Source organism: Heterocephalus glaber, unplaced genomic scaffold, assembly GCF_053883595.1.
Source record: "Heterocephalus glaber isolate CG9 unplaced genomic scaffold, H.glaber_assembly_v1.0 deba00001666, whole genome shotgun sequence".
NCBI lineage: Eukaryota > Metazoa > Chordata > Mammalia > Rodentia > Bathyergidae > Heterocephalus > Heterocephalus glaber.
In genome coordinates, this window is record NW_028258406.1 from 4110620 (window position 1) to 4135645 (window position 25026).

At 34.6% G+C, this 25026-nt stretch overlaps 1 protein-coding gene across 6 annotated transcripts in view; it reads left to right on the plus strand.

The window, feature by feature from the left end:
- Diaph3 (diaphanous related formin 3) overlaps nucleotides 1-25026 on the plus strand; it is a 501638-nt gene that overhangs the window by 202382 nt on the left and 274230 nt on the right. The gene's annotated exons all lie outside the window — the stretch shown is intronic.

The following is a 25026-nucleotide window of genomic DNA, read 5'->3' on the forward strand; positions in this document are numbered from 1 at the left end:
GACTTCTTAAAAGGCCTACTGTTTAGTAGGCATTATTCTAGAGATGACTCAGATACCTGATTAAATTTGATCTCTACAACCAACCAAAGAACATTGGCAGATACCTTAAAAAATTCATTTGTATTCCTTTTGTAAATTGGAAACTCTTTCTGAAAAAACAGTTGTAATTTAGCAACACTTTCTAAAAGGTAATTGTAGAATAAAGTAGCTTTCTAGAATTTGTAGTAATTCAAAATTCTTTACCAGGCACCAGGTATTTCCGAGCAGCGTTTGTCTTGACTAAAATATTAAAATGAAATTTTGTGGTCTTTGAAAGCAGGGAGAATTCTCAGCAGCCTCACCATAGCAAAACTTGTGAAGTAAGCAGATCTTAATTTTACCTTTTGATTATGGAAAATCAAAATTTTCTTTGAATAAGATTAGTTGCACTCTTTAAGCAATCAAGGAGACTGTGGCAGTTAAAATATGTATTTACATGTAAAACACTTCAGAATTTCAGATTTCCTAATCTGGAATTGATTAGTTTTCCCTTTGCTTTGCTAGTAGGTATAAATGGTGGTATCTAAAAGCTATTTAAGTAATGCTGCCATCCAGCTAGTCTTTCTTTTTTCCCCTCTTTACTCTGATTACTTTCTTAATTAATGAGGCTCAAAAGGGAAACTTGTTAGCATGTCTTTAATTTAGCTGTAGTGTTAGCCCTAAATGAAATAATTGAACCTTTAAAAAATTCTTAAGTCATCTAACTTTAGCCTTGAGATTCAAGGTTAAAAAATGATGTATTTGCTCAGTCTAATAGTAGTTAAATAGATTAAGGTGAAAATTGAACATTTTCAAAATATTCTTCCATCCCTCCTGGGGCCCTCTTTCCTTTGTATGATATGCTGCTCCTTGGTCTAGTATCTCTCTGGCTTGCCTCAGAACCTTTCAAAGGATCGCAGCATCTTTTGTCTCCCCTCAAATACAGCTGTAACATTTATGTGACTGTGGATGATATTTTTAGGGTGAATAGAAAAGATTGGGAAGCCCAAGGTTGTGGCCCTGAGCATTGCCATCATTTTATAATGCCAATCAAGATGGGTTATAACTGTGACAATTTTTTTCTGCATTTTTTGGAATACTTCCTAGAAAGCATTCTATGATTGGTCATAAGTATACTTTTTGGCATTACTGGTAGTTAAATGTTTAATTGGAAAAGGCCAGTCACTGCTGCTTTTAGAGAAACAGAATTTGATACTATAGATATTTAATGGGAATGATTACAAGAGAAGGAAAGAGATAGATGTTCAGGAAGCCTGTATAAGAATGTGGACTGTTGGAGTGAACAAGTTACTCCCTCTTGTCTCTTTTCTTTATGGCCTGGTTGCTGAGGCATTGGGTCTAAATGTTAGCATTTGTTCATGTCCCATGGACCCAAAGGTTTTGATATACTTTAAAATTTCTAAAGATTCAGAATTAAATGTAGCTACTTACACATTATTTGGTCCGAGGTGAAAATCCAGTTGCCTATCCACTCCTTAACATGCAGTAGGAGACAGAGGCTTTGACTGCTGGATAATTTTAATCATTGGTTTGCATCATGATTAGTCCAGGAAAGACAAAGAATTCAGATTGCTGAAGAATGTGGTGGCTTAAAAAAATGGTCTGTCTCTGTTTTCTATTGCAGTAACTCTTTGGACTAGGAATTGGGGCTGGGTTTTTTTGTTGTTGTTGTTTGTTGTTTTTTAATTTCAACATGGATGTTCCAGCCCAGATACTTACAATAAGTGCTTCCTAAGCATTCGATATGCTATAATAGTATGAATAAGGACACTGAATATAATCATTTAAATAGAACCTTGCAGTTTTCTCACATATCTTGTATTCTTTTTTGTCAATATTAGTAGGTCTTTTTTCTTTTTTTTTTTTTTTTATCCGTGTAGCAGGTTACCAGAACTTTTATTACTGGGGTTTCTAGGTCTAGGTCTAATATTTCTAGGTCTATTTCTAGACCTATTTCTGGGTCTAATGTTCTTAGAGTTGGAGAAGGAAGAGAAATTAATAATTATCTATTGAGCACTATATTATACCAGTCCCTGGAGCTGGATCTTCTTTATATCACCTTGTTTAATCTTTACCGTACCTGTTAACTTCCTTATCCTTTATTTTAAACTAATTTCCCCACGACCATTTATAACATTTTCCTTCACAGGGAAAGTGCTGTGTACCATATCTTAAGAAGTATAGGAAGCTTCTCTAAGTCTTGTCCTGTGTAAAATCAACATTTCCCCCAATTTTCTTGTGTTGTTGTTCTTTTAAGGTTTATATTTCTGTTAAGTATCTCACTTTGGCTTTCTTGCTTCTTTCTTTTCTAAGTTTTTGAGATACCTCTTAGCTTTCCATATTTTAAATTCTCCCAGAAATGTGACATTTTTCCAGGTCACTTTTCTCAGTCCTTCTCTTTCACTTCTCCCACCTTCTCTTTCTCTTTGTTCTTGGCTACCAATGTTCAAGTCAGCGTTCAAGTGTATATTGCGTACTTGGCTTTGTGTTGGCACTGAGGACTCTGAAATGAGCAAGGCAGATGTGGTCCTCATTGTTCATGTTGCTTGTATGCTAGTAATGGAACTGAGTAAAGTTCCTAGTTGAAACATAAGAATGAAGAGTGAAACAACAAATAAATTATTTTGATTTTGGAAAAGATACCATATTTTACTATCTTTGGCTTCTGTTAAGCTTTAACAAGGTTATAAAAAGGACACTGTTTATATTTATATATATATCTGGAACTTAATCATAATACTCATATATTGAACATTTGGTATCATCAAAATAGTGTTAATGACCTATGTATTTTTTACCAGATTGGAAGCATCTGTTGGTTAATTTTTACAGGCTGTTGGAATGTGGATTAAAGTATACTAACAGGTTATTGGTGTTGGATTTGTCAACTAAAATGAATATTAATTACTTTCATTATTCACAAACTGTTAACTTAATAGGATTAAAGGGCTTTCTGGAAGTATATGGATATTCTAATTCACTTAGACTGATTTATTATGGAAATCTAGGTCCACAATTGTTAGCTTTTTGAAATGATCCCATTTATAACAGGTGTGTCGTATTTGCCAGACAGAGCCAACAAACCAGTTTATAAATAATCTCCCAATTGAATTGTTATGGCATATGGAAACGGTTAATGGATTATGCACTTAAAAACAAATCAAGCTTAAATTTCTTCCATCATAGTTCAGTGGGCAAAGTATTGGGGTAGGAAGCGTTAAAGAATGGATTTTCCCAGTGACTTGCCTGTGTTCAAGATACCATTTTGTATTTGAAACACAGTTTATTTCTGCAGAGGTTTATGAAAAGTCCTAGTTTACCTCATAAGTCTACATTAAGATATATAATAGAAATATGGTCCATGCAAATGCATGTAAGCAGATTATGCCAAAATGAACACCACGTATCTTACATACCTTAAAAGTTTCTGAAAATAACATTTGAGAAACACTAATTTGGAAAGATTGGGGAAGCAGTAAATGGGGAATTAAATATTTCTCTAGGGATAATCTCTTGTTTTTTCTCTCTGACTGAATCTCAGAAGAACTGAAGCCAAGTGAGTGGAGAACGTCTTGTTTCACCATTAGAAAACATCACATTGTTACTAATTATGGTGTATTCTCTGTTGAGTTGCTGGAGAAATGAAAATTTATTCTTAAATCCTCATAGAAATAGAATCTAAGGGGAAGAGGCTTAAGAAAGTGGGTTTATTTAGCCTGGAGCCATAGAAAACTTTCAAGTTTACATAATGCTTCAGTTACATGCTTAGTTGTATAGGAGATCTTTGATACAGAGTGATAAAAATTTTATAAGCCTTTCTTGTATAGTGTACAGGAAAGGAGGAGGCTTGATGTGCGGATATTGTTTTATGTGCATAAATTTTTGTTTCTTCCATTGCAGAAAGGAATGGTATTAATGCAGTGGGCTTGACTGGAGTCACTTGTCTGGTGGTAGATTGGAAAATACTATCTCTCTTCAATATTCCAAGTTCATCCTGGTGTGTAAATTCTAGTGGCAGGTTTCAGTATTTTAGTGATAACTATCATCTCTTAACAAATTGTGAAATAGTTAACATAGCTTTGTTGTTGTCTTGTACTTTTTCCTCTTAGGGTTTCTCTTCTGTTTCCTTTATCTTCTACCTTATTTCCTATTTAATCAGGACATTTCTTGTTGCCTTATGACTGCTTGAAGCACCTTTCTCTCTTCTAGTCAGTTATTCTTTGCCTTGTGTGTGTATTAAGATTCACACTAATTAGTACACATTATTCACCTGAAAATATAAATAATGGTAATCCTTTTGAATGTACTGTGGCCCCCACCCCCAAACTCTGCCTGACTTGGAACAGGCAGAATTGTTTGAAGTGAGCATTGTTACCTGATCCTGTACTTGCAGCATAGTAAGAGAGTAGGATCAAGGTATCACAAGTAGATGCAACGGACTTCTAGCTGATCATCTGCTGTATAGGAATTTGATATTAAACAACAGAATCATTTTATAACAGAAAATCAAAGTAACTTTATTATGTATTTTATAATTTTGTATTTCACAAGTTAGATTTTGCAGTTATTACATGTTTATGTGTCTAGTTAAGCTGCATATTTTTTGTCTGTCGAGGTTAAATTACTTGGGCTAATTGATGCCTTATGACCTATTGGTGTGTTTAACACAAGCTTTCACTTATTTCATAGCATCCGAGTAGGAAAGCAAGATTGGAGACTTTTGGTCACCACAGAGCCAACTTGTCTCAGTATATCTCTGATTCTTAAGAAAAATATACATTTCAAATTAGACACACCTTAGTCCAGTTACAGACTTAATATTAGTTAAAACATGAGGTCTGTGGGTAAAATCAGGTGTCCTTGAATGTGGATAAGAAAAAAAAAAATCACATTTTCACTAACCTCCAATTGAAATTTAGCTTTTCCTTCAATTACAGACAACAAACAGCAGGACATTTCTACCAGCCAAGTTCACATACCTTCCTAACAGATGGCAGTTATTTTAAATATATTATCATTTAAACTCATCACTATTTCAGAATCAGTGTAGTTATTTGATCAAACACTAGATCTTGCTATTTAAAACATTAATGAACATGCTGAGTACAGTGGCACATGCCTCTAATCCCAGCACTGAAGAGGACCTACCTAGGCAGGAAGATTGCAAGTTCAAGTCTTGCCTGGGCAATTTAGGGAGACCTTGTCTAAAATAAATCAATAAAATTTCTTAAAAAGAGCCCGAGATAGAGCACCTGATTTCAATTCATAGCACAGGGAGAACAGGGCATTTTGTCAGTTGGTTCCTTTTGGAAGCAGACACTGAAAGAAGTTGGAGTGCAAGGATTTTTTTTTTTTTTTTTGCTTTTAAAAGAAGTGAAGGAGTTGGTAATTCATGTGAAAGATAAAAGGAAGTAAAACTATATTGCAAGGAAGAACCTTAGATCATAGTTCAAACCTGACAAATTCTCGGCCAACTCAGCGATGAGGGTGCTTAGAAGGAAAGAGGAAGGAAAGAGTTGAGGAGACCACATGAGGTCCTGCAGTGTTCGGGTCTCTGCTACACATGATGTGCTGCCCGGGATTGCCTTGGAGGAAAGCTCCTTCAAAAGCTGAGAAGGATTCTGAAAATACAGAGAGCTTGGGGCCTGCCAATAAAGGTGCTCCTTGCCTCTGAATGGAAAGTGTTTTTGTAACCCGAGCTCTAAGCAGTACATCTCCATGGCTGTCTCACAAATGTAGTATTAGTATTTTATAAACTAGTGTTTAATGCTGTTTCCTCTTTTTTTTTGCATTTCAATAGCTTTATTGAAAATTATATCTCTTGGTACCAATACATAATCATATCTGGTTAAGTTACGCTGCCAACTAAAAATTAACATAGATCTACTCAAACTACTGAAATCCATCAGCCTTTTGAGGAAACTTGAAAGTTGTCCAGAAACAGGGTTTATGGGAGTTAAGGGTAAGATATACTGTAGTTGTGTGAATTTTCAGGGCTAATTGATCCATAACATGATGGCAAAATTTGTTCCAGCCATTTTGGATGGACTCAGGCTCCCCATTGCCCAGGGGAATCGCTGGAGATCTCCTTATGCTCATTGACCGATTTGCAGAACCCTGAGCACTGTTTTAATAGCTGCATTGCAGTACAATTTGATTTCTTTGAATCCCTGTGTATTTTTTTGTGTGTGTGCCTTTTAAATGTTGCACTGTAAGATGGTTCCACTTCTCTGACTGATAACGGAGTCTTTGGCAGAATAGGTTATGGAGCCTTTGTGATTTGTGCACTGGTGGAAATGAGGTGGATGTTAGGGGCCTGGGCTTGATTGCTGCTTATTCAAATATTTGTGGTTATTTTGTTTTGTAATTCAAGGGACTAACACATTATTTAGAATAAAATGTTTTATCCAACTTGGAATACATTTTTAAGGCCCTTTCAACATCAGCTTTCATTTATTTTATTTTATTTTGTGTTTTTGAGGCAGGGTCTTGCTATGTTGCTCCCGATAGCCTTGAATTTCTGACTGCAAGCAATTCTCCTGCTTCAGCTTCCCATGTAGCTGGGACTAAAGGTGTGCGTCACCTTGCCTGACTCCCACTTATTCACTAAAAAATCTTGTTTTAGGAGATTACTGTAGTGCATTTGATAATAAAAGTATATGTAACATTAAAAGAAAGCATGATATTCACTTCTTAATTGGGTTTTATACAACAATATTAGTAGCACGTGTTTTAGCCCTTAAATGTTTACTTATATTGTGTCATTTGTTCCCCTAAATAATTCTGTGAAAGAACCAAGGAAAATATTCTGTATACTTTATATTTAAGAAAAAGTTACATTCTTCAGTGAAATTCAGCTGAAGGGAGCAGCCTTTCTGAACGGAATACAGATCTGAGTCGAAAGCCACTGCTCTTTCTGCTGTGCCATGCTGCTCCTCTGATTAAAAGAAATCCTATTATGTTTTATTTAAAGTGCTCTTCTTTGATTTAAAATAATTTTCCTCTCATCTCCTGCCACCTTACCACTGCCCCACAGCAGTTCACCCTCATGCCGCAATTTATATTAAAGGCTTTAAAAACTTGCCTTTTTTTATTAAGACCATCTTTCATCATTTGGTGCCTCTATTCACTTCTGCAAGTATTTGAGCTGTAAATACCAACACCATGCTGTGGAGTATACTCGAGAAGTGAGGGTCTCTGTAGCATGCACCCCAAAGAGTGCAGCCCTGGCTTTTATGGCTGGAGTTTTCCTCTATAAAATGGGGGACATAATACCCATCACATGGGGTTTTTGTGAGGATTATATAATGAATATTGTAAAGCATCTTTTTCAGTGTGCAGCTTATTGTGTTGCTCAGGAAATGTTAACTTAGTGAGAATACTGGCATTATTTTCACTTGTAAAGTTTTGTGTATCATCTCTGAACTTTTCACAGTATAACATTTTTTTTGGTTGTTGTGATGAAGTAGTAAAAATTAATGCTTTTAAATCTTTACCTTTGAGTGTTTATATCTCTCTTTTTTAATTTATTTTTTCTGATACATGCAAATATAAAATGTGTACACATTTAGTACACATGTACTGTGTGATATTTTGATATGTTTCTATTGTATAGTACTTAAATCAGGGTAAACATCTGTCTTCTCACATATTTATCATTTCTTTATGGTGAAAACATTACAGTTGATTTCTTCTAGTTTTCTGAAATACGCAGCACATTATCACCACTGCTTATCCCTTATCACCCTGCTGTGCACCAGCACACCAGAGCGCCTTGCTCCTGCCTGACTAAACCTTATTACCCTGTAGGTAGCCTGCCTCTTCCCATCCCGCCCTCCCCAGTGTTCTTCGTTTTCCATGTCAGGTTTGTTTCATTGAACGTAATTATCTCCAGTTTCATACATGTTGTCGTAAATGCCCGGATTTCATTCTTTCTTATGTTTGAATAATATTCCATAATATATATTTCCATTATATATGTATATATATGTATCTATATGTATTCACTTAGATTATTTGTGTTTCTTAGCTATTGCGAATGGTGCTTTTTTCAACATGGTAGAACAGATGTTTCTTTGACATAATTATTTCATTTCCTTTGGATATATATTAAGTAGTGGGCTTGCTGGATATCTGTCTATCTATCTATCTATCTATCTATCTATCTATCTAACTATAGCTTCCATACTTTTTCCATAATGAATACAACAATTGCAATGGTTTACTTTTCTCCCCATTTTTTGTCATTTTAGTCATAGCCATTCTTGTTGGATTGAGGTGATATTACATTATGTTTTGACTGACATTTCCTGATTAATGGTAATGTTGAGCATTTTTTCAAATACCTGTTGGCCTTCTCTATATCTCTTTGCCCTTTGTGTATATAATAAAGTCAGTGTGAGGAATTGGTACATATACATATTGCATCTTGATCCTTTTTACTTCCCTTTCTCCCCATCCTCCTGGCCTCCCACCACTAGACCCCCTTCCTATTTCCAAAAATTCTATCTTATTGTTTATTATATTTCTTCTGTTTTATTCTTTGAAGTATTTATGTTTTGGATTTCTCATATTAGAGAAACCATGAGATATTAAACCTACTTTGTCTGATTTATTTCACCTAGTATTGTAGTCTCGTGGTATATCCATTTTTCTACTAAGTCAAATTTATCCTTCTTTATTGCTGAGTAGTGATCCATTGAATATATACATCACATTTTGTTTATTTGCTCATCTGTTGATGGATATATAGGCTGCTTCCATGATTTAGATATTATGAGTTGTGGTGCTATAAACATGAGTATACATGTATCATTATAATATGATGTCTTTAACTCTTTCAGGAGGGTATCCAGAAGAGGCATACCTGGTCAAATGGAATCTCTCTGTTTATTTTTTGGAAATATCTCTAAACTGATTTCTGTAGTGGTTGTACTGTTTATAGTTTACATTTTCACTAACACTTTTTTTCTATAACCTTGCCAGCCTGTTTTTGTGGTTATTGTTTTTGATGATAGCCATTCTTTCTGGAGTAAGATAAAATCTCAGTATTGTTTTCATTTTCATTTTTCTAATGCCCTTTGTTTTTCTTTGGAGAAATGTCTATGTCGTGGTTTTTTTTTTTTTTTTTTTGCTATTGAGTCTTTGGAGTTCCCTGTAGTATATTCTGGATATAAATTCTTTATCAGCCATTTAGTTTAGAAATATTTTCTTCCATTCTTGGGTTTTCTCTTTTTTATGTTGTTTGCTTTGCTGTAGAGAAGCTTTTTAGTTTGATATAGTCTAATTTGTCTATATTTGCTTTTTTTTTTTTTTTTTTTTTTTGGTACTTTTGGGATCTTGTAAAAACAAAATCTTTGCTGGTTCCAATACCTTGAAGTGTTTTTTGTGGGTTTTTTCTAGTAATTTCATGGTTTCAGGTCTTACATTTATATCTTTTAGACTTGACCTTTGTAGCTGGTGAGATACAGGCTTCTAGTTCCATTCTTCTACAGCATGGACACCCAGTTTTACCAGCCCCATTTATTGAAAAGACTGTTCTGCCTCCTTGTGTGTCCCTAGAACCTTTGCAGTATTGCTACCGCCTGGGATCCAAATGATGCTTCCTAAAACACAAAAGTACTACATTAAATGACCTATCTTATTGGCCACTTATGAAGCTTAATGTAACACTGGTTTGTACCATTACTTTAGAGAAAGGTTTATAATAATAGGTTATTCTGTGCATCTTGCTCCTTTCATATTTGAGAGTATGTTATATCAAGTGATTTATTAGTTTTTTTTGAAGCCGGGGTTTGTTGAATTAAGAATGAATATAAAAATATATTGAGTATATTTTTCTGATTATTTTTCACCGTCTTTTTCCTTTCATTTTAAGTTGTTCATGGAGTTGAGGTCCTACCAATTTTTGTAGTTTTATGAGCTTGAAAAGCTAAAATTTTAAACTTTGCTTTTCTTGGTGTGATTTAGTTGTAGAACATTGAGTTGATGTTTTAGAGTGATTTTTAAAAGCTCATTTAGTCGTTTAAAAAACCTTACTTTTAAAAAAATAATTGATTATTATTTTTGACAGTTATTTACCGTTTCAGAGATTAGTGAGGCTGGTATGGATGGCTTCATGTAATTATGGAGCTCAGATGCATCAAGGGACAGGGAACCTTTGGTTGGTAGGCAGATGTGCATGCCAAGTAAAGCTTATGGGCTGAATTCTCTCCAGGGTTTGCAGAAAGGGTGATAACTGTTAATTTTCTTAGTTTTATAGCAGAAGGTTCAGAGCAGCGATAATTTTTCAGGAATAGAGTACTCTTTCTCCTTGCTCCCTCCTTTAGCTATGCTATAAGCTAATAGAAATTAGTTGGGTGAACTATATAAAATTATTGAAATCCTGCTGTTTTCAACATATCAAATATTTCATATGCTTCTACTTAACAGTTGTTTCCTAAACTGGTGACAGCCACATAAAGAAATGTCTTTAGGTTGTGGTTTAGTTGAGAATGAGTGGATTAATTTTTCTACTTCTCCACCAGCTAATCAAGTAATTGATAAAATAGAGATAATATCTTCAAAAGTATTCATATCAGAATATGACCTACAGCTTCCAAGTCTATGATTGGAAGAAGAGCTTGGAACTTTCTGTGTTGCACTGGTGTACATTAATCTTTTCTGGTGAATTCATGAGGACGTTTGCTGGCAGGGAAACCAGAAGTCTGGTGGTTGGGGGTCCTAGAATTGTGTAACTTGACATCCCAATGCTCGTAGGTCTCTAGGTTGACTTCTTGGCCATTTTCTTAGCTTTTCATCACACTTTAACACAGTGTTGCTGGCAGAGGCAGGAGGAATTATTGTGCCCACATGAGGCTTTGTATTAGTTTTCTATTTTTTCTCTAACAAGTTTCCAAAGGTAGAGTAGCTTGAAAAGCACGAACTTATTTTCTACTTTGTAATGGTACTATTTTCATTTTTTGGGAAATAAATTCTTATATATGGTGTTACTTCACATTCTTTTTCCTTTAAATGTAGAAGTACTGTGTTAAAACCCAGGGTGAAGAGCCATTGGCATTTAAAAACAATTTTCATGACTGCCACTTATTATAATTTAGTTTAAGGATGACAGACTAGTTCTAATTTAGAAAAAGAAATATTTTATACATTATTAAATTTTGGCCAATATTTATTTCTCCATCACATGTTAATAAACTAACTTTCCCTAAAGTTAATTCTATTTTGAAATATAGATTGTTAGTCTTATCTTTTTATATTTTATAACATTTTTAATAACATTTTATCTAAATAGTATTGATGTTCTTCTGATAGGGACTTTGAGAAGAAAGAGACCGTATCTTGATCCAAATTTTACCAAAGCTAATAAGGATCCACAAATGGCTATGAATATATAATTTTATTATAACTTACAAAATATGTTATTATAACTGTATATTTTCAATGGATAACTTAGAATACAATATATAAAATTTTATTTTAATTGGAAAAAATCATCACTGAGGGAAATCACATTTATCAAAAGATCTGTTATAACTACATTTTACACAAAATAAGCAATTTATTTTAATTTAATTGTTGACTCTTTGTCATTCGCCAGTCTAGTTTTCTATTATCATATTGTCTTAGACTTGTTCTTCTTGAATCAGGGCTCTTCTCCCTTCTTTAATCTTCTTTTCTTTTTCAATTAGAGAACCAATTATTTTTCAGGGTTTCACAGGTCACAGTGGGCCAGTTTGGCTCTCTGCTTCTGTAGTGTGAGATTCAACCCACAAGAGTTGAAATAGCCATTGGGATAATTGTGTTTGTTTTTAAACGAGGGCTATAAGTCTTTAGAGCTTTTATGTTTTTCATTTTAAAATTGTGCTTTTTCTGAATAATAGTCTTTTTATTTTCCCTAGTTTTATTTCACTTCATTTTGAATCTAATGTATCTGCATAAAAGTAAATATGAGCTTTTAAAATTGGCCAATTATTTGTATTTTCATTATGTGCTTTAGCAGATTTGGCAGTGTTTTCAGCACCAGTAATAAAGAAAATTGCAGTTTGTGTCATTTCTTCATGGCAACAATACTTTTATAATAGATTTTACCATATGTGTATGGATGTGTACATATGTACACAAATATATAAACATAAAAGTCTATGAAAGACTGTGGTTTGGTAAGCCAGAAATCCAATGTTGAACAATCACTGGATTGCTTTTTATGTTACTCTTTTTTTATTTAGCAAGATAACTGAGTGTAGAAAAAGCAGCTAAGCACCTGACGTCACCATCCCCTGCCCACTTTTGGATCTCTGCGCTTTCCTTATCAGGGAAGTGTTTTCTGTGAATGTGTTCTTGATGAAGAAGTTTCACCCACATCCCCAATACACCAAGATTTCTCATTATTCCTGGTTATGTTGGGTTTTAAGAAGGCCAGACCAGCTGTTGGAAGCAAAAGGGTAACAGATTGTACCAACTCTTACACAGAAAAGGGGGAAATGAGTGATAGGAGGGAATATCATATGGTTTGGGCCTTTGCCCATTTTAATGTAAAGAGACTGAGATTCTAATAAGTTAAAAAATCTGATTCTCAAAGTCATATCATTTAAAAGGAGCTGAGAGTCAAGTACTTACTACTTTGTCAGGACACTGGAGAAAGGAGAGGAGGACAGGTCTGAGAGTCTAGTGAGGGATCATGTTAGAGGCGATTACACTTTGGTAGGGAAACGGCCTTGGTGTGAGGGATCCTGACTACCTGTGCAGATCAGTTGCATCTCCCATTTCCACACATGTTGCTGACATAGTCATTTTTTTATTATATACTTTTTAAAAAATGAAATAGTTTTCAGTTTCTTCTCTATTCTCATAACTTTCTAAGTTGACAATCTAAGCTGCATTCCATTGTACCTTCTGTGTGCACGTCTGCTTAAGGATTAAAGAGACTTAGAGTAGCATTTTGTAGCTCTTTGTAGCCAAGGCCAACTTGCATTTCTAGCTGTGTCCTTCTGTTGTGTTCTACACATCCTGCACATCACTAACACTGATCTGCTGTGAGCATGCATTTCATCACCCCTCCCTTTTATCTCCATTGTTTTAGTCTTGAATGTTTTGATTTGCAGTCTATCCATTCTTCATTTTCTAGGAGAATTCCCACATGGAGCTGCTGCAGCTTCAGAAATCTAGCTTTCACTCTGGTAGGCATTTATGTGGTAGAGTCTTTCTGAGCTTAAGCCTTTTCTTTTCAGTACCTGGGAATGCTGAAGCCTTAGCGGTCTTTCCTCCCTTCTGCTCCTGGAGTCCCTGAGTTCATTTCATTCAGCCTTTCTTCCAGGGCTTCCGCTTCAGACACGTGGCAAAGCCTCTATTCCTTGGCTTGTATGTGCCAGATACACTCCTACCTTGAGCTTGGTCCTGCCTGAAACCTTTATCTTCCAGATATTTGCCCCTTAGTGTCAACAGGTCTTGCTTTGAATGGTGCCTTCTCAATGATGCTCCCATGCTTAACTCCCAACTTAGTACTTACAGTTTTTCATGCCCTTCCTCCTCACCCTAGCTCCCTCTACCTTGTTTTTTTTTTTTTTTATATCACTTACCACCTTCTAACATAATGTTCATTCCTTATTTACATGGTGTATGTTTACCTTTTTCTCTCTACCCTATTAGAATTTAAACTTTTTTAGGAAAAAAACTATCTTTTTCACTTTCCAGTGTATCCTAAGGACTGAGAGAATCTTGGGACACAGTGGCACCAGAGGCATGTTTGCTGAATAAATGACTGTTTTTTCATTCCTTTAGAAAGGAAATGTAATGATTTCGACTTTATCAAGAAAATTGTGCTTTTTCACTTTAAGCCAATAGGAATTTTGGATGGAGAGGAGAAATATTTAAATGATCTACATTCCAATTACCTCTCTCACTGATGATTATAACTGTGATTGAATAAAAGGCTCCTTTGTACATTTGGTTTAAAAAAATTCAGAGACTACTGCAGGTGGCTAAGAGTGGAATAGAGTCAGGACCTGTGTTAGTGGCTGGCATCTATGTAAGTAGGAGAATAAATTTTAGGTATACTGTGTGTTATCATTGAATAAAGTTTTATTTGGTGTCCACAAAACAAGAGCAACCATTAACAAACATATTGTAAAATATTTTAATAGGTTTTTCCTGAAAATTCCTCCTTTGTTGGATCTTGATTCTTAAAAGTAATTTATGTCATATAAAGTAACTATTCTAATTCAAATAATTCATTAGCATTTAGCACTTTCCTAATATTTGCAATCACGACTTCTGTCTAGTTCTGAAACATTCCCATCAGTCCAAAATATAATTCTGTATTCTTTAAGCAATTTCTCCATGTTATCCCTACTCCTATCCCCTGGTAGCCACTGATTTAGTTTCTATCTGTGAATTTGTCCATTATGAATGTTCCATATAAATAGAGATAGATAATATGTGCCACTTGTCTGGCTTCTTTTACTTAGCCTAATATTTTGGAGGATATATTGTAACATATCAGTACTGTGTTTCTTCGAATGTCAGAATGATATTCCACAGTTTGTATATATATGATTTGTTTATTGGTTTATCCATTGCTAGATATTTGGGACATCTCCACCTTTTGACTAGTCTGAGTAGTACTGGTGTGAACATTTGTGTGCATGCATTTGAGTACCTGTTTTCAGTTCTTTTTGATGTATGCTTGATAGTAGGATTGTTGTGTCATGGTAATTCCATGTCTTCCTTTTTGAAAAACTGCCAAATTCTTTTCCATAATGGTGGAATCATTTCACATTCTCATCAGCAGTATGTAAGAGTTATAGTTTCTGAACAATGTCACTAGTAGTTACTTTATTTTTTTTGGATAAGTATTTATTTTATACTTTAGAAAAACTCAAAAGTTTTACTGAAAATTATCCTTGGATTAAGGTTTGTTTATACAGGACTAGGAAAATAAAGTATATTAACTCCTATTTTTATAGAAGATAGTAAAGGCTTTAGTCATAGTAAAGTTAAGAAAATGGTAGCAAAGTTTAGAAAATGGAAGAAAAAATACTGCCCAATCTCTAACATGCTACTTGAATTCATTGTAGAATTTAGATGTATTTATCATTTATCTTTCAAAATTCATATTTTATCAATGTTTATAACAATGTATATACAGATTTATTTCCATGCAACATATTTTCTATACTTTTAAGTATCTTTTGTAGCGTTTTTACTGATCATATAGTATTTCATTATTACATTGCAACTATTAGGCATACTTAAAAGTTGGCTGATTTAAGTTGGATAATTAAGAAAGGCTTCTTGAAGGTAGCTTTCCTTGCTGACCCCATATATATTTCCTTTCTTGGCATAAGTGTTGTCATTTTCTTTGAGAAATAAATTTTGTAACTTCTCTGATTAACATAGATCTCTTTGTAATTCTATACCATAGTTCCCTTTATTTTTCATTTATAACATTGACTTGTGATTGCAATAAAGTTCTGATGTGTGTTTACTAATGTATTCCTTTTCTATTAGGATGTATTATTTCCATGGGCAGGGACCATATTTGTCTTCTCTTTACTGTATTCTCTTCACTCAGAGGAGTGTGATGTTTAATGATGCTTAATGAGCAGGTTGTATGATCAGCGAATGACAAACTGGGAGCAATTTGACTGTGAACAGAGGGACTAACACTTGGGTGCTGTTGGGGTGCTTGGGAAAGTGTGTAGGCTTGGGAACTAGAGAATAGCAGTGGAACATACTTTAGTGTCTATGGGATTGCAGAGGAAAGTGGGGCAGTGTCCATGGAATTTGAACCTGGAAAGACCTGTGTTCATACCACGAAGGACTTTATATCAGTATCAGACAGCTTTGTGTTGTGGAAGGTGAAGTCTAGAGGCTGGACTACTAGTTAAAAGACTAATTTAATTACCCAGGAGATTGGCGATAAGGTCCTAGATCTAGGGTACTGGCGTGGGAGTGTATTAGATATAAGAGATATTTATAGAAGTGTAATCAACCAGGTCTAGTCAGTCAGCTGGTCGATTTTAGAAAGGAAATAGAATATGATGATGTAACTTTATAGAGTTAAGAAGACTTTTGTCTGTAGATTTTGGGCTAGAGATAAGTGGATTTTATTTTTATCTAGTTGACTTGATGTACTATAATGGATCTCCACTCTAGACTATAACAGAGGTTATCAATGTTTTGCTATATAAACCCAAATAGTAAATATTTAGTTTTTGAGGCCCATATGGTCTCTATTACTCAACTTTACCTTTGTTGGGTGGAAGCAGTCCCAGGCAATGTGTAAACCAGTGATCTTGGCTGCATTCCTGTAATACTGTATTTATAAAAATGGGTAGCATACCTGACTTGGCTTATGGGCTGTGGTTTTCTTGCCCCTAGGTTATATTACTGAGGTTTTATTTAAAATTATATTAATCATCTCTAATGCATCCCACTGTGCATTATGTCACCTCCTTCAAAAATGATCACTAGTTAAAAGTAGCACTATAGAAATAGACTGTTTTATTTGGGGATCCAATTTGTAGATGTTTGCAAGTAAATATTGTTAGGCACAATTTCTGGATGACCATTGTTCTGCAGCAAGCTTCTGCATTAGGTCTCAACAGACCAGATCAGAATGGAGTAATTCCTGCTACGTGTTACATCAACAAATTAAACTTTAAAGTGGGCCAGTTTTCCAAAAGCTAGGAGATTGGTAATAGCCAGTGAGAAGGGGCCCAATTTACCTTAACTGACGTAAGAAACTCCTGTTTCGTTCCTTATTTCTGCCCTTTTAAAAAAATTTCCTTTTCTACCTATAAAGTCAACTCCTATGGTCAGCTCTTTGGAGCACCTTTTCTAAATTTGTAGATAAGATTACCATGATTCATGGATTGCTAATAAAAGCCAATTAGATACTTAAATTGGTTAACTCTTCTCTCTCTCTCTCTCTCTCTCTCTCCTCCCTTCCATTCCATTCCCTTCCCCTTCCCCTTCCCCTTCCCCTTCCCCTTCCCCTTTCCCCTTTCCCTTTCCCTCCCTCCCCTCCCCTCCCTCCCTCCCTTCCTTCCTTCCTTCTTAGCAAGCCAAAGGGTATAGGAAGAGTTCTACTAAGAATTCTCATCAGAAAATCTGAGTGGAGGAAAGATGCAAAAACAGAGGGCTGTCAAAGGGAAGCTAGGTAGAAGTGCAGGGACTAGAGATTTTATTAGCATTAAGAGCATATTTCTTGGACCTGAGAAAAGTGGGAAAATGTGGAATTGTAAGTGCTGAATCTTAGGAAGACTTTGCAGGAATAAGTCTTATTCTACAGAGTCAAAGAATTGTACTCAAAGACTTTTGGAATGAAATAAAAGGACTATTAATAGCAATTTAATGTAGAATACTAGAGGTGGAAGCCCACAGCTTTGGAATTGGACTACTTAGTTGAAAAAATTGTCTCCATGATTTTTTTGATTTGAGGATGAATTTTTAATCTCTCTGAGTGTGGCTTCAATTTTCCCATCTGAAAAAGAGGGTTCATAGCTTGTTAAAAAAGGATTATTAAGAGTATCTAGCATGATACATTATTCACATTACTTCATAAATAGAAAGTAGTATTATCATTATCATTTCAATTTCATTATATTTGTATTGCATTTTGGCAGTGAAGTAGAATCGTGTCACAGCTGCTATGCATAGGACATTGAACTGAATATTCAAAGTTCCCTTATGTATAAGATTTTTTAATGTATACCATTTTTGATTTTTCCTGTGATATTAATTTATTTTTCTGAATTGATGTTTTAAAGCATATTCTTTTAAAAATAATTTTAAGAAACAGTACAAAACAATTTTCATTAAAAAGATCTGAAACTCAGCTCTCTCTTGGTAATCCAAAATTACCTTGCAAGTTGAATTATATCTGTAGTGCATCAAGTATACTATTCATGAAACAGTATAGTAAACAGGGCTCATGGTAATTATTGGTTTTTTTCAGAATAGTAATGTGTTAAGAAAATCAGGCACTGTGTTAAAAAAATCAGGAAATGGGCCACACAGAGTTAAAGTTAGAGAAGGTTGCTATTTGTGCTAATGATATTTCCTTAACTTCTTTTGAAAACTATTAAACACGAGCATATGATTCTTTATACTAATTGTAATGCATTACTGTACCCCATAATCTATGAGAGTGTTCACCTCTGCACCCTGCCTGTCCAGCTGTTGTCTTCAACAATTATCAGTGAGTTATTATTCCGGTATGAGCTGTGTCATGCTTGAAAGTGGGATGAAAAAAATGTTAATGAGCATGCATGAATGTTGGTTGATGAAGGTTAAGTGGTTGCAGATAGACTCTTTGCATTCTTTCCTGGGACTGTTCAGACTGAAGCAATGGGTTTTGATGAGGGATTACAAACAAATGGTGTTGATTGACAGATCTTGGTTGAACATTAAAATGGTATCGAAAGGCAAATTCTGGGTTTTAGCTGAATAATAGACACACTGTTGTTGACCCCTTGGTACAACTCAACATTTCAGCATGGGTTTTATTTTACAATTTGAATTTTTTTTCTTGCAGTAGATTTTCAGATTCTCTCATTTTTCTGTCACATATTATTTTAAAGTTGTGCCTGGTTGTGTGTATAGTTGAAAACACACAAGGAAAGATACCATTAAGACATCTGTTATGTACTTATCTTTTAAGAATAACTGCTATATTAACTACATACACTGAAATAAAAATAATGTACACTGTAGTTATTCAAATAGATAAGCACAGACCAGTAGTCAGTAACAGTATGTTTTTCTCTTTGTGTGTTTGCATGCATTTTAAATGATAACCCAAGTGCTTTTTCAGTATTTGTTGTTGATTTTTTTAGTTAATTGTTGAAAACATAATATTTCTTATGTGCTCTATTGAGAATGAACTTTGAATACTTTTTTTTAAGAAGTGGCAATCCAGGAAACTATTCAATGTTTTTGATGAAGCTTCTTTCTCATTTTCTCCATTTCTAATAATTGTGAATATGGTATATGAAATGGGATTTGTGCTTTGCAAATTTTAAAGTACTGTACAAATATTTGTTTTGAAGTACCTTATTTTAACCAAATGGATAGCACATAAAGATCACAGTGCTTTACATTTTTGTAGCAGAAGTATAAAAAGTAGAAATGTTTATTAAGTAGTCATAGGATTGTGAAGTTGGTAGGATCTGATGCTACCATTTTATCATTTAGTGGATATAAAATTTGAGAGCTATACATACATAAAGAGACTTAAAATAGAAATATTATCTGACATATTAGGGTTATTTGTTGATTATTGAAAAATATTTTCTTATTTATTTTATGTGCTGTATGGAGACAGCTCCCTATAACTCACTGCCTACTTAATGTAGGAGCCAATGTTATTTATTTTTAACATAAATGTATTTTTCATGTGAAGCTTGCCTTTAAAGCTTAAATTTATAGATTGTTAATATTGCCTGATCAAATTCATAATTATTGCAGTAAATGCTAATCACTTATCCTTGAGTTCTGAAGGAAACATGATGGGAAATATTCAAGTGTAGTTTTTCTTTTCTTTGTCATGCTGTGGATCAAACCCCATGGCTGTATATACTAGGCAAGCGCTTTACCTGGAGCTAGGTTCCCAGCCTTACCTGCACCTCTCAACACTGGTTCTCACATCCATATTCCTCTGTAGAAAAAGGCTTTCTTATCTCGTAGCCCAGCAGCTTTGTTCTTAAGCACTATTTTTCCTCAGAGCTCTGTAATCCCTATTGTATTAAGAAGTGAAATCTTAGTGCTAGTGTAGCTTTTTTCTGTCAGCAACTGAAATTGGATGTACAAATCATATTCTTTCAAGGCAAGCTACTTCTTAGCACTATCCCTAGGATTGCAGTTATCTGCCATCAGCAAGCAGGGCTCTGGTTTTGAATAATGAGCCAATTCAGCCTGCCCACCAATCAACTGACCAGCTCTTCAGCTAAACCAGAGTAGTATTGCATCTGTCTCATATGAAAGGGACTGTTCTGTCTACTGGGACACAGTGCCAAGTCAGACAAATGTATCTTGGCTTCATGTGTTGTATAATCTAATGGAGAAGAGACTTAAATAGGTAGACAAGGAAAAATACCATAGTTTTTTGGATATGCTATGAAAGTAATGAACAAGATCTGGTGACACATACTAGTTTGGAGATGGTGGTCATGGAAGGCCTGTGACACTATGTTTAAGTTAAGACCCAAAGAAATAGGAATTTTCCAGCCAAGGATTTAAGAGACAAAAGCTCCAGGTGTAGGAAAAACTGTCTTTTACAGATCCTCAGGTTAGAGAGGATTTAGGATCCATTAGAAGTTCTGTATGGTTGGAGCATATTAGATCAGGGAGACAATGTCAGGAGATGAGATTTGAGGCTTGAATTGTTTGGAAGTATTTCAGAGAAACCTTTGAGAAGTTCTGAGGTATGGATAAGTACGTTTTCAGAAGGGCAATCCAGCAGTGGGGCTGGTAGAGGCAGAAGATCTGTTGTACTACCAAGCTCAGGGCATAGGAATGTACATGATGAGGACATCGTGGCTGGGGAACAAGGTGCAGTGGTGAAGTTAGTGAGTTACTTGCCTGTTCTGAGCCTGAACAAGTTGTCTTCAAAGTCTCTGTCTCCTTCCTCTTCAAAAGAAAGTCTCGAGGACTAGAAACAGGTTCTCCTTAACACATTTGAAACAAGTTAGTATTAAATACAGGTTTTTTTATTCAATTATGCATTAATAAATACATATATTTAAACAAACTGTCAAAACTCCCACTGCACACCCACACGGGTGGCCGTAAATCTGTCAGTTTTTGTCTTTAAATTGCATCATTATGGCTCTGCTTCCCAGTGAGGATTGGTTTGTCTTTTATCCTAGAGAAGCAGTAGGGGTTCATGTGTGATGTAATTTTTGAAGTAAGCCTTTCTGTTCTTCAGTTGCTTTGCATCAAATATACTGGAAATGCCAGAGTATCTTGCCTTTTAGATTCATTTATTTTTTACTAAATCTTTTTTTTTCTACTCTATATAAGACTTTTCCAGAAATGTATCTTTTTTGTATTTATAAATGTATGCAAATATATATGTATTATCTTTAGAAAGTGACTTTTCATGGAGGAGAAAGAAAGGAATGTAATTATAATAGTTTAGGATTTGATCCTGTTTTGTATTAATCTTTCTAGGCCCAAATGTAACTCTACTTACTCCATGAAGACTTTTCTGATTCATCTAGTGAGACGTTATTTTTTGCCTCTTTGAACTAGAGTGCTTCATTGATCTTTTACCTTGATTGGCCTCAAAGAATTGAGTCAAAATAAGGCCTTTGAAAAATTTACTAACCTTTTCATACACTCTTTCACTAGACTTCTGATAGGATAAATATCAAAAGATGCTTGACCTCTATGATACTTTTCCCTTTATATAAATGATAGTATTATTGTAAAATTTAACCTCACATTCCTTATTATTCCATTTTCAATTGAAGTTTTTAAAAGAACAAATGATGTGTTTTACTTTCTTATATCCATATATGGAGAGCTTAACTCATTCATGACAGAGTGAATGAATGAATTTAGGAATAAATGAATGAGTCAGCTTGAGATGATCTTTATAGTGACAAGGGAGCCCTCAGGGGAGCTTTATATTGAGGAGTCTGGTCATTCCAGTTGCTGTCCTTGTTCTAACTAGAAAGGGTTTCTTGGCCCGGTGTTCTCATCTGGGAAACTGAATGTGAGAGTGGAGAGATGGCCTAGAATGAAGAGTGGTCAAAAATCAAGAAAGTGATTGTGATGTCAGAGATGTGGTATTCAGCTCTCAGTTAGCATATCTATAAAATATGAGCTCTTTCTAGTTGACTTTCCAGAATTCTTTAGAACTGCTGATCTTCATTAAGATTAAGATGTAAACTAACAAATAAAACTTAACACACAACAAAAGCCCGTAAGATTCAGGCTTAGCAGAACTGTGCAATAGTGATGAACTGATCATATTTCTTTTCTCATTAGAGAATCATTAGAGATTATTACATTCAATGAAAAGTAAACTCAGCAAATGCCTATAGTGTGGGAAAATCTAAGAATGTTCACTGTAAGCATCGTTTTAATAGCAAAGCTTTAGAAATAATTATTCACTAGTAAGGAAAATTATGGTGTTACAGGCAAATTATGTTACCGGATGACATACTACGAGGTATTTAAAAAGAATGTGGTCAATCTTGCTTTGTAAAACAGAATAAAAAAAATAATACATATGGTATGAGTTCTTTTGATTATTAGAAAAAACTATTTTTGTACATGTTTATACATCCTTTTGTTGTTCTATACACTTTCATGCACACATATGTGAGCCTTTTACAATGCCACCATGGTAGCTTTTGTTAATAATAATGATTGTTACTAACAGTTTCCTTTGGGGAGTATTTGTAGTAATGTCAGGAAGACTTTTATTTTTTTAATGCCCTTCTATGCAATTTGAATTATTTTATAATGAATTTTTAAAATTCAGTTTTCCTAGAAAAACATCCAGGATAATCAAGCAATTAGCTAGAGTGATAATCTTTATTTTATGTGTAAGCAAAAAGTTATAAGGTAACTTTGCCTCAGTCAGTATAAATAAATCTGAAAAATTGTAACAAGACATGTGAGACATTTGTTTTATTTTTAAACAGTTGCAGCATAGAAATGACCTTAGCTCTCCAAAATGAAAGAAATTTTTATCAAGTAGTATGTTATATACACAGGATTCCATTAATTCAGTACACCCCATTCCAAGAGCAATATATTTGATAGTTAATTATTCCAAATGGTGCCTGTGATCAAAACGGACACCCATTTGTAATGAAGGATATCTGTGTAATAGTTATCCAGAAGAATGTTTGCTCAAGTGTGAGGATGGAAGTAATTGATGAAGTGAAAAAGTTGCATATATCTTCCTCAGGCTTAGAAATAGCAGCTTGTGAAAAGCTGAGAAAGCATTATGAGTACTCCAATAACTAGTAAGGAAGGCTCAGTATGCGACAGAGATTTTCAACTTGATAATTTGGGCTAAAGCATTACATAGGTCAGTGGAAATCTATGTCTTGTGTGTTACATTCCCCTTGAGCATTTGCATGTACATATTTGGAAGAAATAAGTTTTTCTTTGTAGTCCATTTCACTGCCTTATTCCTTCAGATTTGAAATATATATTTGCTGCTAGTTCAGACTTTTTTCCCCTAGTGGAGTTGCAGGAGAATTTATCTCCCCTGGGAATTTCTCAACAATTTGAAAAATCTAATGTGATGTAGTACATGTTTCTGAAATCATGTCCACTTATCTTTTGAGCACTTGTATACACTCCCTCCCATTACTACTTAGCAAGATACTCTCCCAGGTGCACTAGCTGTGTCTGTGCTTTGCATCTCTCTTCTTCAGAGGTTGCAGGATGTTGCTAATGAGACAGATGCCTCTGCCTGAGCTCATGTCTATCTTGTGGGCAGAGAAAGGAAGCACAAATTGTGGAGTTGCATCCAAATTCTGGTCTCCTCTCTTAGATCCTCTATAAGCTTTCTCTTGGCTCAGGAAGGGCTTTTGTGTCTTGTCTGTGTCTGAAACTGTCCTTTCTTCATATTCAGCAACGATCCACTCTTTATAGTAGAACCTTGTTCTCAGTTTTGTATAGTTAAAGGAAAATTTTGTGAGTGCATTGAAGTTTTTTTTTCTCTGTAAGTATACAGCTCTTACAGTTGAACCACATAGCTTTTAATACTGCTGGTTCACTGTAGATCATAAGATAAACTTACTTTTCCACATAGTGCTGAGGAGTGATCTCTTATTCTAAGATATGTTTCTCCTCCCCAGAAGAAATAAATGCCCTTCATCCCCAAATGACAAAGCTATGGGGAAAATTTCAGAAAAGAAAAAAAAAATCTCTCCAGTTATAATCTCCAATTATTATCAGATTCCACTTTAAGGGTAGAATGAATTTTAATCATTCTGCCTTTAACTCCTTTCCTTTGTGTCACCACATTTGCAGTGTGTACTGATGGCCTAGACAGGTGCAGAATTTTTCAGATGGAGTAAGCACAAGAATGAGAGTCCAAAGCCTCATGTTTATTTGCTGGACTTCTTGCACCTCTGTGCTTGAATTTTCTTATTGTAGAATGAGGTATTCTTTTTATTAGATGATTTTTCCACTGTTCATTTTAATTGGGGAGAAAAGATCTGATACTTTTAGAAATGCAGTCATATGTAATAATAGATTTGGTATCTCCAACATGAAGTAAAATAATTTTAGTCTTATCAGTGTGATTTGTTAAAAGATTTTAAAGATTAGAAATTCTTAACATGTGCCAGTGAGTCACAATTAATAGATATTCCTAGATGTCAACAGTATTGGTCTCCTTAACATTACTTTTTTTTTGCTCTGCATTAGGCTTATTGGTGTATATGTTGTGAACATTAACTTTTACCCTCTGCCATTTTCATCAAACATTTAAACCTGAGATAATTTTTAATTAGTTGGATTGGGGAGTTTACAGTTAGGGATATTTTAGTTCCTGCAAATATTCTTCTCCACAAAGATGTTTTAATGCTCCTCTGCCCAAGTGTCAGGTGGACCAAAATAATTACATAGTAATTGAATTTAAAGTGAGAATTTCTAATAAGATTAAACCACCTCATTCCCATTAATGAAAGGTTCCCTCCCTTCCCCTTTCACAGAATGGTTCTATTAAGTACTGTACTTTTATCTTTAAAGAGCAGATTTGGTCAGTATGCTAAAGTTAGATAGTTTTGCAGAGGCAGGCTAGAAGACTATGGGAAATTGTGACTTTATATAAGGCCTTTATCTATAAATATAAACACTAGGAAGGAGATGCAGTGTTGTTTATTTTGGGAGTTTTTAGAGGGCTTTGCAATTATAGATCATCCAGGGATTTCTGAACTCTCTCTTGGTTTAGCTCTCTATTTTCCCTGTGGGAAAATATGAATCCATAAAGAAAGGAATTTCAAGGACCAT